Source organism: Pteropus alecto, unplaced genomic scaffold (assembly GCF_000325575.1).
Source record: "Pteropus alecto unplaced genomic scaffold, ASM32557v1 scaffold68, whole genome shotgun sequence".
NCBI classification, from domain to species: Eukaryota; Metazoa; Chordata; class Mammalia; order Chiroptera; family Pteropodidae; genus Pteropus; species Pteropus alecto.
In genome coordinates this window covers 139,807-152,796 of record NW_006441386.1, presented here as the reverse complement: position 1 = coordinate 152,796, position 12,990 = coordinate 139,807, and the positions used below count along the sequence as shown (strand labels likewise).

The 12,990-nt window shown below is 35.8% G+C and overlaps 1 protein-coding gene and 1 pseudogene across 1 annotated transcript in view; both read left to right on the top strand.

The window, feature by feature from the left end:
* Nucleotides 1–12,990, top strand: part of SEPT14 (septin 14) — a 117,450-nt gene that overhangs the window by 31,183 nt on the left and 73,277 nt on the right. The gene's annotated exons all lie outside the window — the stretch shown is intronic.
* LOC112485277 lies at nt 5,005–5,123 on the top strand (annotated as a pseudogene).

Genomic DNA, 12,990 nt, shown 5'->3' with positions numbered 1-12,990 from the left:
GGGAAAGAACTAAGAAATCACCTTGCATAGCAGAAGGTAGGATGGGGCGAGGCTGCCTGGTTCCTAGCGGTTGAGTGGGAGAGAGGCTGTGTCAGCAACAGCCGACAGCTGCAGAAGCCCCTTAAAGGGGCCATGTCTATGAGAAGACTTTCTTGTGGCCGTGTCCATGAGCGGACTTTCTGAGCACCAGTGCCAGTTAGGTTGCACAGGGGGCACCAGGAAATTACAGAGGGACACTGAGTTGTCTGAGTGAGGGCCAAGATGAGACTCACTTTTTATAAAAGTGCCAGCGGTATCCATTGTTCCTCTGTTGAGTCCTCCCCTCTCCCAGTGTGGAGATGCAGCACCACCATAGCTGAGATGTCATCAAACTGGATAACACCCAGAGGTCATCAAACTGGATAACACCCAGAGGATTCCCTGAAACTTCGCTCCCCCAACTCACAACCACACCTAAGCTACATCCAGGTGCATCCTTGCTTAGTCAGGTGCTCCTTTCTGAGCAGTACCTAGACTCACACTGTGGGCAGCTGACTATGGTTTCTGATGTGGCCTGTAAGCAACTATAAGCAGAGCATCTGTGGATTGCTTGCAGAATCTTCACAGGTGGCCCCCGAGGGGTACAGGCTAGGGCTAAACACCTACTACACAAAGCCACTCTAATAAGACCAGAAACTTAGGAGCTTTGATTAGTACATAGAAACAGACACAGAAAGGCAGCCAAAATGGGATGACAAAGAAGCAGAAACCATGTGAAATAAAAGAACAGAGATCCAGATATAATGGAGTCAAGTAATCCAACAGATAACAGTGTTCGAAACACTGGTTATAAAGATGCTCAATGAACTTTTGGGAAGTGTAATAAATGCAATGAGAACTTTAACAAAGAGATTAAAGAAACCATAAAAATTTAAATGGAAATTATAAAAAGGAACCAGTCAGAAATGAAGAACACATTATCTGAGATTAGAAGTATATTAAATGGAATAAACAGAGTGAATAAAGAAGAGGATCAAATGACCTATGTAGAGGATGGGAAAGCCAAGGACACTCAATCAGAATGGCAAGAAAAAAGAAGCCAAGACTGTAATAATAATTTAAGGAGCCTATGCGATACTATTAAATGTAAAAATATCCATGTCATAGGGGTACCTGAAACAAACAAACAAACAAATAAAATGTTGAAGAGCTATTTGAAGAAATAATGATGGAAAATTTTCCTAACCTGGTGAAGGAAATGGACATAAAACCCCAGGAATCTCAGAGAATTCCAAAACTCAGGGATCCGAAGAGGCCCACAGCAAGACATATCATAATTAAATGCCAAAAGTTAAATACAATGAGAGACTCTTAAAAGCAGCAAGAGAAAAGCAGTTAGTTCCCTACGAGAGAGCACCCATAAGACCGGCAGGTGATTTCTCAAAAGAAACTTTGCAGGACAGAAGGGCTTGGTACAAAATATTTGACGTGAGTAAAACCCAGGATTTACAACCAAGAATACTTTTCCCAGCAAGCTATCATTTAGAGATGAAAGTAAGATAAAGAGCTTCCCAGACAAAAATAAGCTAAAGGAATTTATCACCACCAAGCCAGTATCACAGAAAATGTTGGAGGGACTTCTTTAAGATGAAAAAACATGTGTCAAAAACAGGAATAAAGAATGGTAATAACTGCATTCCTATCAACAAGTACCTCAAATGGAAAAGAATTAAGTGCTTCAACCAAAAGATAGGGTGGCTGAATGGATAAGAAAACAAGACCCTTGCATATGCTGCCTACAAGAGACTCACTTCAGATTAAAAAACACATGCAGACTAAAAGGGAGGGGATGGAAAAAGATATTCCTTTGATGGACCCAGAGGGTATTGCACTGAATGAAATGTGTTGGATAGAGAAATACAGATATTTCATGATTTCACGTATGTGTAGAATCTAAAGAATAAAATCATCATCATCGTCAACAACGACAACAAATGTGGAATTAAACTCATAGATACAGAGAATATTTAGAGGCATACTAGATAAGAGGGGGATTGGCGGGACAAAAAAGGCAAAGGGATTAAGAGGTACAAATAGATAGTTGCTGAATAGACATGGAGATGTAGAGTGTAGCATGGAGAAGATAGTTAATAATGTTGTAATAAATATGTAAGGGGGAAGAGGGGTACTAGATTTAGTGGGAGTTATATGGATCTCTGATTCCTAAGCTATACAACTGAAACTGGTATATTATTGTACGCCAACTATAATTGAAAAAAAAAAATCCTCAATGAATTGTACAATGTAAATACGAGCAACTAATTGTCTATTATATTTCAATGAAGATGGAAAAAAAAGAAAAAAAGATGGGGTTTTCACACTTTCTGATTTCAGTATATATTACAAAACTTCGGTAATTAAAACAATGTGGCAGCAGCCTAAAGATAAACATATAGACCAATGTAATAGAATAGATTGTCCAGAAATAAGTGTGTGCATATACAGTCTACCGATGCTTGAAAAAGGTACCAAGAATACAAAATGGTGGGAGTGACATCAGCATAATTGCCGAATAGAAAGTCCAAATCCTTTTTCCCCATAGAAACATAGATTTAACAAAGATATAAGTAGCAACATACACTTTGGAGAAGTCCAGAATCTAGTTAAGAAGTTGTAGTCTTCCAGACAATCACAAGATAAAAATCAGCTGCATGAAACAGCTAAAAAGAGTAATTTCATTTTACCTATGTTAACACCTCCCCCAACCTATTACAGCTCAGGACTTAGAGATATCACAATTCCTCCCAGAGGATGGGAGAGAATGGGAATAGTGTCCAACACCTCCAGTCTTTTAGTAATCTCTAGGGGCTGGCTTCTCTTTCACCTCACACACATGGCTAATAAAACTGGCATTATTCAGGTGCCTGAGGAAACTAGGGGAGGCAGGCACCTCAGTATGGTCAGCAATGCTCTCTGAGAGGCTTGGAGAAACTGCGTAACTGAGGCTTCTCCTTCAGGAGAAAGGGAGTAGTGGAGGATGTGTTCAACATCCCTGGCCTTTCGAAGCATCCACCAAGAGGTTGCATTCTGCCCTGCCTCACACAGAACACTAAAATTCTGGCATAGTACAAATGCCTGGAGAAGCTGCAGCTGTCACAAATCTGCAAGATAGGGGAAAAGTGCATAACTGAAGCTTTTTCCTCAGGAAGGAGAAGGAATAGTGGTGAATGCTGCCAGTATCCTCAGTCTTTCAGCACACTGCCCAAGAAACCCATTTCTCTCTCACATTACAGGAATCACTGATAAAACTGAAATGGTTATATATTAGAGAAAGCAAGAGATTAAGCGTTCCCCTTGACCCCACAAAAAGACTGCATACCTAGGACAGCCAGGAACAAAGATCCAGCATCCCTGACCAGGTTGACTGGTGAATGTCTTTCACAGTCAAAGCCAGTCTGTAAAAGCTAAGTAAAGGTGCTATTTTTCAAATGTTCAAACACTAATGAAGAGCTAAAAGGAACATATAAAATAAGGAAAACATGATATGACCAAAGAACAAAATAAATCTCTAGTAAATGACCATAAAAAAGAATTCTATAAATTGCTTAACAAAGAATTCAAAATAATCATCCTAAAGAAACACAGTGAAGAGAACACAAATAACTAAATAAAATCAGAAAAGTAATATGTAAACAAAATTATAATATCAATAACCATAAAAATGATAAAGGAGAAACACAGAAATTTTGGAGGTGAAGAATATAACTGAACTAAAGAAATTATTAGAGGGATTCAACAGTGATTTGATGAAGCAGAAGAAAGAATTACAAATTCAAAGACAAAAATCATTTGAAATTATCCAGTCAGAAAAACAAAAAGAAAAAAGTGAAAAAAAGCCTTAGAGAATTATGTAACTTTATGACAAAAATCAATATATTTATCATGAGAGTCCTAGAAGAAGAAGGGGAGAAATGGGCAGTAAACTTATTTAAAAATATAATGGCTGAAAACTTCCCATATGGAGAGAGGAAAATGTACTTGCATTTACAAAACTTGAAAGACTGTCAAAAAAGATAAACCTTAAGAAGTCTACACCAAGACACAATATATTCGAATTGTCAAAAGTCAAAGACAAAGAAAGAATTTTGTAAACAGCAACAGAATTGCAATTCATCATGTATCATGAAACACATGTATAACTATCAGCTGATTTCTCAGCATAAAATTGCAGGCCGTAAGGGAATTGGATAATATTATCAAAATACTGAAAGAAAAAATTTTCAACAAAGAATACTATACCCCAAAAAACTACCCTTTATAAATGAAGGAAAAATACCCCACAAACAGATAAAGACTGAGGAAATTCATCACCACTAGATCTGCCTTAAAAGAACTACTAAAAGGAGTTCTTCCAGTTGAAACAAAAGGCACTAAACAGTAACACAAAGCACATGAGAGTATAAAACACAAAGATAAAGGTAAGTATATAGACAAATAGAAAATACTGTAATGAAGGTATTAAAACACTTTTACCTCTAGTATAAAAGTTAAAATAAAAAAGTATTACAATAACTATAAACACAAAAACCTGTTAATGAACATGCAACATAAAACTATGTAAACTTTAACACCAAACACATAAATTAGGGAAGAGGTAGAAGTGTAAAGTTTTTGCATGTGATTAAAGTTGTTATTAAGTTAGATATTATAACTGTAAGATTTTTTTGTAAGTCTCATGAAAATACCTATAGAAGATACACCAAATAAAAAGAGAAAGGAATAAAAACATCACTACAAATAACAAAATACAAAGGAATTAAAAGAGATAGGGGGACAGAGAAACAAAAGAACTACAAGATAGATGAAAAATATTTAACAAAATGACAATAGTCATTCTCTATTATTACTTAAATGTATTACTATATATTGTATATTATATACCATATATAATAATTACTTTAATAGATGAATCTCTCCAATCACAAGACATAGGGTGGCTGAATGAATTTTTTAAAAATATATCCAGTCTACGGCTATGCTACCCTGAACAAACCCGATTCTGTCTGATCTCAGAAGCTAAGCAGGGTCGGACCTAGTTAGTACTTGGTTAGGAGACCACCTAGGAAGACCAGGTGCTGTAGGTGTAAAAAATAAAAAAATAAGGGATTGTAAACTGACAAGGTCCTTGCAATCTGTAAGGCCAACCAAGGGTTGCCTTGACTAACACATATATATATATTTTACATGCTGTCTACAATGTATCCACTTTAGAATCAAGACACACATAGGCAGAGAATAAAGGAATTAAAAAAAAGATATTCCATGAAAATGGTTAAAATAAGAAAGCAGGGGTGGTGATATATCAGTTAAAATAAGATTTAAGTCAAAATTGTGAAAAGAGATAAGGGTATTTTATAATGATGAAATGATTGATTGAATAAGAAGATAACAAAAATATATATATTTATTTTACACACACACACAGACTTAACATTAGAGTACCTAATTATGAAAAGCAAAAATTCACAAAAATGAAGAGAATAATACACATGAAACATGATAATAGTAAGAGACTTCAACATCCACTTTCAACAATACATAAAACATCCAGACATAAAATCAATAAGGAAATAGCTGAACCTAAGCAGTACAATAAAATAAGTAGATCTAACAAATACATGCATAATATTGCACACAACAGCAGCAGAATATGTGAGCCTACAAACAAGACTTAAATTTAAGAAGGCATTGCAATTATACTGAGTATTATTTCTGACCACAGTGCAATGAAACTAGAAATTGATAAGAAAAATTTAAAAATTCATAAATGTAGAGAAATTTAAAAACACTCATGAAAGTAGGAGCAAAATGGCATAAATGATTGAAGCTTCACTCATTCCCTCTTGCGACCGCATCAAAATTGAGACAGAAACACAGAGGAAACAGTAAGTACAGTCACTGGGGGTATAGATGAAAAGAAGTCCTACAACTAGGGAGAGAAATAAGAAATCAGCCTGCAATGGTTGGAGGTAGGAGAGGGTGAAAACGTAAGGCTTCCCAGATACCAGTGGCTGAGTGGGACAAAGGCTATAGCAGTCTTTTAAAAGGGCCATGTCCCAGATTGGACTTTCCCGCTGATGGACCTGCTCACTCTGCGTATCAGTACCAGGTCAGCTGCTTAGGGGTCACCAGGGACTTACAGAGGGACACTGAGTTATCAGAGTGAGGGCCAGAGGCAAGGCTTTCTACCAGGCAGAAGTGCTGGTGGTATCCATTGTTCCTCTCTTGAGCCCACCCCGCTGTCAGTGTGCAGACTTGGTGCCACCATAGTTGAGATGTCATCAAACTAGATAACAGAGGTTGCTCCACTCAGAAGATTCCCTGAACTCTGCCTCCCCCAACTCACAGCCCCACCCAAACCACATTCAGTTGTGTTTTTGTCAAGTCCTGTGCCACTTGCTGAGCAGCGCCAAGACTCACACTGGCCTTGGTTTCTGGTGTGGCTTCTTGAGGCAACTATAAGCACAGCATCTGTAATTTGTGTGCTGAATCTTAATAGGTGGCCCTGGAGGGGCACAGGCTGGGGCTAAACTTGGCCTCAGTCCTTCTCAGGACTGTGCTGCTGGACACCTACTACACAAAGTCATGCTAATAAGACTGGGAGACTTAGGAACTTTGATTAGTACACAGAAACAGACACAGAAAGGCAGCCCAAATGGGAAGACAAAGAAGCAGAAACCACATGAAAGAACAGAACAGAGATCCAGGAAAAAATGGAGTCAAGAATCTCACAGATGCAGAGTTTAAAACATTGCTTATAAAGATGCTCAATGAACTTAGGGGAAGTGTAGATGAACTCAGTGAGAACTTTAACAAAGAGATAAAAAATAGAAAAGGAAATGGAAATTGTAAAAGGGAACCAGTCAGAAATGAAGACTACAATATCTAGTATATTAGAGGGAATCAACAGAGTGGAGGAAGAAGAGGATCAAATCACCAATATAGAGGATAGGGAAGCCAAAGACACCAAATAAGAAGGGCAAGAAAAAAAGTAACCAAGACTATAATAATAATTTAAGGAGCCCATGGGGCAAAATTAAAGATAACATCTGTGTCATAGGGGTACTTGAAGAGAGAGAACAAGAAGTTGAATATATATTTGAAGAAATAATGGTGGAAAACTTCCTTAACCTGGTGATAGACCTGGAAATAGACATAAAACCCCAGGAAGCTCAGAGAGTCCCCAAAAACAGGAACCCAAAGAGGCCCACACCAAGACACATCATAATTAAAATGCCAAAGGTTAGATACAAAAAGAGAATCTTAAAAAGGAGCAAGAAGAAAGCAGTTAGTTACCTACAAGAGAGCACCCATAAGACCGGAAGTTGACTTCTCAAAAGAAACTTTGCAGGACAGAAGGGCTTGGTACAAAACATTCAAAGTGTTGAAAACCCAATATCTACAACCAAGAATAGCTTATTTAGCAAAATTATCATTTAGAGTTGAAGGACAGATATAGAGCTTCCCAGACAAAAATAAGCTAAAGGAGTTTATCACCACCAAGCCAGTATTACAGGAAATGTTGGAGAGACTTCTTTAAGAAGAAAAAACACGTATCAAAAACAGGAATTAAGAATGGTAATAACTATATTCCTATCAATAAGTACTTCAAATGGAAAAGAATTAAGTGCTCCAACCAAAAGATAGAGTGACTGAATGAATAAGAAAACATGACCCCTACATATGCTGCCTGCAAGAGACTCACTTCAGATTAAAAGACACACACAGACTAAAAGGAAGGAGATAAAAAAAGATATTGCCTGATGGATCTAGAGGGTATTGTGCTGAATGAAGTAAGTCAGATAGAGAAAGACAAATACCACATGATTTTACATACATATGGAATCTAAAGAACAAAATCATCATCAACAACAACAAAAGTGGAAACAAACTCATAGATACAGAGTATATTTTGAAGGAATTGGGAGGATGGTGAAAATGGGCAAATTGATTAAAAATTACAAATAGATAGTTACAGAATAGACATGATGATATAAAGTGTAGCATAAGGTAAATAGTTAACAATGTTGTAATAAGTATTTAAAGGGGCAGAGGGGTACCTGATTTAATTGGGTGACCATTTTGTGAGTCATATAGATCTCTAATCACTATGCTGTACAACTGAAACTAATATATTATTGTATGCTAACTAAAATTGAAAAAAAACTCATTGAATTGTACAATGAACAAAAAATTGTCTATTATACTTCAATAAAGCTGGGAGGAAAAAAAGAAGTCTTCAGCAAAAAAAATGTACTCATTACAACCATTGGTTCACAGAAGTAGTCAAAACAAAAATTATTTAATATCTTGAAACAAACAAACAGCAAACACTCAACAATCCCAAACTTCTGGGAACAGCAAAAGCAGTAATTAGAAGGAATTTTATAGTGACAAATGCCTACCTTTTAAAAAAGAAAGACCTCAAATACCCCCACTTTTATTATTATTATTTTTTAATTAATTAATTAATTCTTTTAAATTTATAGGGATAACATTGGTTAATAAAATTATATAATTTTCAGGTGTACAATATCATTCAATTTCTATATATTACATTGTGTTTACCACCCAAAGTCCAGTTTCCTTTAGCTACCATATATTTGATCCCCTTTAACCACATCGCCCTCACCCTATCTCCCTATATTAGACCCCTTTTATATCGTCTACCTTCCTTCTCCTCCCCCACCCCACTGTAGACCACTAGTCTATAGTCCTCAGGTAACCACTAGTCTATAGTCCATGTCCATGAGTCTCTGTTTGTTTTTTCTGCTCATTTGTTGCTTTTAGGTTTATATCCCTCACATAAGTGATATCATGTGATTTTCAACTTTTTCTGTCTGGCTTATTTGGCTTAACATGATTATCTCAAGGTCTATCCATGTTGTCACAAATGGCAGTATTTCATCTGTTCTTATGGCTGAGTAATATTCCATTGTATATATGTATCACAGCTTCTTTAGCCAGTCATCTATTGTAGGACACTTCGGTTGCTTCCATGTCCTGGCCACTGTGAATAATGCTGCTATGAACATCGGTGTGCAAATATCTTTTTGCATATGGGTTTTCAAGTCCTTGGGATAAATGCCCCATAGAGGAATTGCCGGATCATATGGTAGATCAATTTTTAGTTTTTTGAGGAAGCTCCATACTGTTTTCCATAGTGGCTGTACCAATTTGCAGTCCCCTCAGCAGTGTATATCCTCCATATCTATACTAGCATTTGTTATTTCTTGTCATTGCGACAACATCCATTCTGACTGTGTAAAGTGATATCTCACTGTGGTTTTAATTTGCATCTCTCTAATGACTAGTGTTGTTGAACATCTTTTCATGTACCTGTGGCCATTTGTATATCTCTTTCAGAAAAATGTCTATTCAGGTTTTTTGCTATTGAGTCGTATGAGTTCTTTATACATTTTGGATACTAACCACTTATCAGATTTATGGTTTGCAAAATTTTTTTTCCACAGTTGTTATTACTTGTCCTGTTGATTATAGCTATTCTAACAGGTGTGAGATGGTATCTCATTGTGGTTTTGATTTATATTTCTCTAATAGCTAGCAATGTTTGTTGGCTATTTGTATGTCCTCTGGGGAGAAGTGTCTGTTCAGGTCCTTGGTCCATTTTTTGATTGGATCATTTGTTTTTTTTTTTGTTGTTGTTGTTGTTATTGAGTTGTATGAGTTCTGTGTATATTTTGAATATTAAGCCCCTATCAGAGGTGTTGCTTGCAAATATATTTTCCCATTTAGATGGTTGTCTTTTTACCTTGTTGATGATTTCTTTCTCTGAGCAGAAGCTTTTTAGTTTGATATAGTCCCATTCATATATTTTTGCTTTTACTTCACTAGCCTTTGAGGTCAAATTCATAAAATCTTCTTTAAGTCCAAGGTCCTTGAGTTTAGTTCCTATGTTTTCTTCTATGCATTTTATTGTTTCAGGTCTTACATTCAGATCCTTAATACATTCTGAGTTAAATTTGGTGTGTAGTGTTAGACAACAGTCTAGTTTCATTCTTTTGCAGGTGGCTTCAGTTTTCCCAGCACCATTTATTGAAGAGGATTTCCTTCTCCACTGTATGTTTTTGGTCTCTTTGTTGAAAATTAATTGCCCATATAAATATGGATTAACTTCTGGACTCTCGATTCTGTTCCACTGGCCCGTGTGTGTGATTTGCTGCCAATACCATGAAGTCAGGCAGAGTGATGGCTCCAGTCTGGTTTCTTTTTCTTTTTTTTCTCAACATGGCTTTGACAATTCGGGGTCTTTGTGCTTCTATACAAATCTGATGATTTTTTGTTTTATTTCTTTTAAAAATGCTGATGGGATTTTGATAGGGATTGCATGAAATCTGTATAATGCTTTAGTTAATAAGCTCATTTTAACTATGTTGATTCTTGCGATCCAAGAACACAGAATATCTTTCTATTTCTTTGTATCTTCTTCGATTTCTTTTAATAGGATCTTGTAGTTGTCATTATATACGTTTTTCACATGTTTCATTAAATTTATTCCTAGGTATTGTATTCTTTTTGTTGCAATTGCAAAAGGAATTATTTTTTCCCCTTCTTTTTCTGTCACTTCATTATTAGAGTATGGGAACACTCTGGATTTTTCAATGTTGATTTTGTATCCAGAGACTTTACTGTATTTGTTTATTGTTTCTAGTAGTGTTCTTGTGGAGTCTTTAGGGTTTTCTGTATAGAGAATCATGTCATCCACAAATAGTGACAGTTCGACTTCTTCGTTTCCTATTTGCATACCTCTTATATCTTTCTCTTGTCTGATTGCACTCACTAGGACCTCCAATGTTATACTGAATAAGAATTGTGGACAGCCTTTCCTTGTTCCTGATCTTAGATGGAAGGTTTTTAGTTTTTCACCATTAAGTATAATGTTGGCTGAGGGTTTGTCATAAAGGTTCTTTATTATGTTTAGGTATTTTCCTTCTATACCGATTTTGTGAAGTGTTTTGATCATAAATGGATGCTGTATATTGTCGAAGGCTTTTTTTTTTTGCATCTATTGATATGATCATATGATTCTTATTTTTTAATTTGTTTATGTGGTATATCACATTAATATTTGTGTATGTCGAACCATCTCTTTGCCTCTGGTATGAAGCCCACTTGATTGTGGTGTATAATCTTTTTAATATGTTGCTGTATTCAGTTCGCTAGTATCTTATTCAAGATTTTTGCTGTGTTCATGAGTGATATTGGTCTGTAGTTTCCTTTTTTGTGTGTGTGTTATCCTTACCAGGTTTTGGTATTGGGATAATATTGGCCTCATAAAATGAGTTGCGAAGTATTGCCTTCTCTTCAATTTTTTTGGAAGAGTTTGAGGAGAATAGGTATTAAATCTTCTTTGAATGTTTGGTAGAATTGACTGGTGAAGCCATCTGGTCCTGGACTTTTACTTTTTGGTAGGTTTTTGGTGATTGTTTCAATTTCCATACTGCTGATCAGTCTATTTTGATTTTCCAAATCTTCTTGATTTAGTCTAGAAAGATTGTATTTTTCTAGGTACTGATCCATATCTTCTAGGTTATTAAATTTGTTATTATATACTTTTTTAATAGTATCCCTGCATGATCTTTTGTATTTCTGCTATGTCAGTCGTAATTTCTCCTCTTTCATCCCTGATTTTGTTTGTGTCCTTTCTCTTTTTTCTTTAGTGAGTCTAGTTAGAGGTTTGTCAATTTTATTAACTTTCTCAAAGAACCAACTCTTTGTTGCATTTATTTTTCTATCTTTTCTTTTGTCTTCAATTTCACTTATATCTGCTCTAATTATGATTATTTTTTTCCTTCTGCTGACTTTAGGTTTCATTTGTTCTTCCTTTTCTAGTTTTGAAAATGAAGCGTTAGGATGTTTATTTGGGCTCGTTCTTGTTTTTGGAGATGGAACTGTAATGATATGAACTTTCCTCTTATGACCGCTTTGTTCCATGTCCCAAAAGTTTTGATATATTGTACTATCATTATCATTCATTTCTATGTATCTCTTGATCTCTGTTTTTATTTCTTCTCTGACCCAGTTATTCTTCAGTAGCATGTTGTTTAATCTCCATGTATTTGTAGTTCTTCCTGATTGTTCCTGCTGTTGATCTCTAGTTTGAAAGCATTATGATCAGAGAATATGGTTGGTATAATTACAACCTTCTTATATTTGTTGAGGCTATCTCTGTGTCCCAGTATGTGGTCAATTCTTGAGAATGTTCCATGTGCACTGGAGAAAAAATGTATAAGCAGCTGTTATGGGATGGAAGACTCTGTAAATGTCAATTATGTCCAGTTGGTCTAATGTTTCATTTAAGGATGTTATTTCTTTAATTGATTTTCTGTTTGGATGATCTGTCCATATTCAAGAGTGAGGTATTTAGGTCCACTACTACGATAGTGTTTTGGTCTCTCTTCCTTTATTTCTGTTAATAATTGCTTTACATATTTCGGGGCTCCCTGATTGGGAGCATAGATATTAATAAGTGTTATGTCTTCTTGGTGGATGATTCCCTTTATCATTATAAAGTGCTCCTCAGTATCTTTCTTAACCTTTTTTATTTTGAAGTCTATTTCATCTGATGTTAGTACCACTATTCCCACTTTTCTCTGAATACCATTTGCTTGAAATCTTATTTTCCACCCTTTCCCTTTGAGTGTATATTTGTCTTTGGAGCTGAGATGTGTGTCCTGGAGGCAGCATATGCTTGGGTTCTGTTTTTTGATCCATTTTGCCTTTTTATTGGTGAATTCAATCTTTTTCCATTTGGGGTGTTTATTGAAATATAAGGTCTTTTTACAGCCATTTTATCTTTTGCTTTCTGGTAGCTCGGTGTTTCCATTGCTTCCTTGTCCTTGTGCTTCTGTTTACTTTATTTTGGTTAGTTTTTATGGGGTTTCCCTGTGATCCTTCTTGTTTTGTGTTACATACAACAGTTCAGAATCT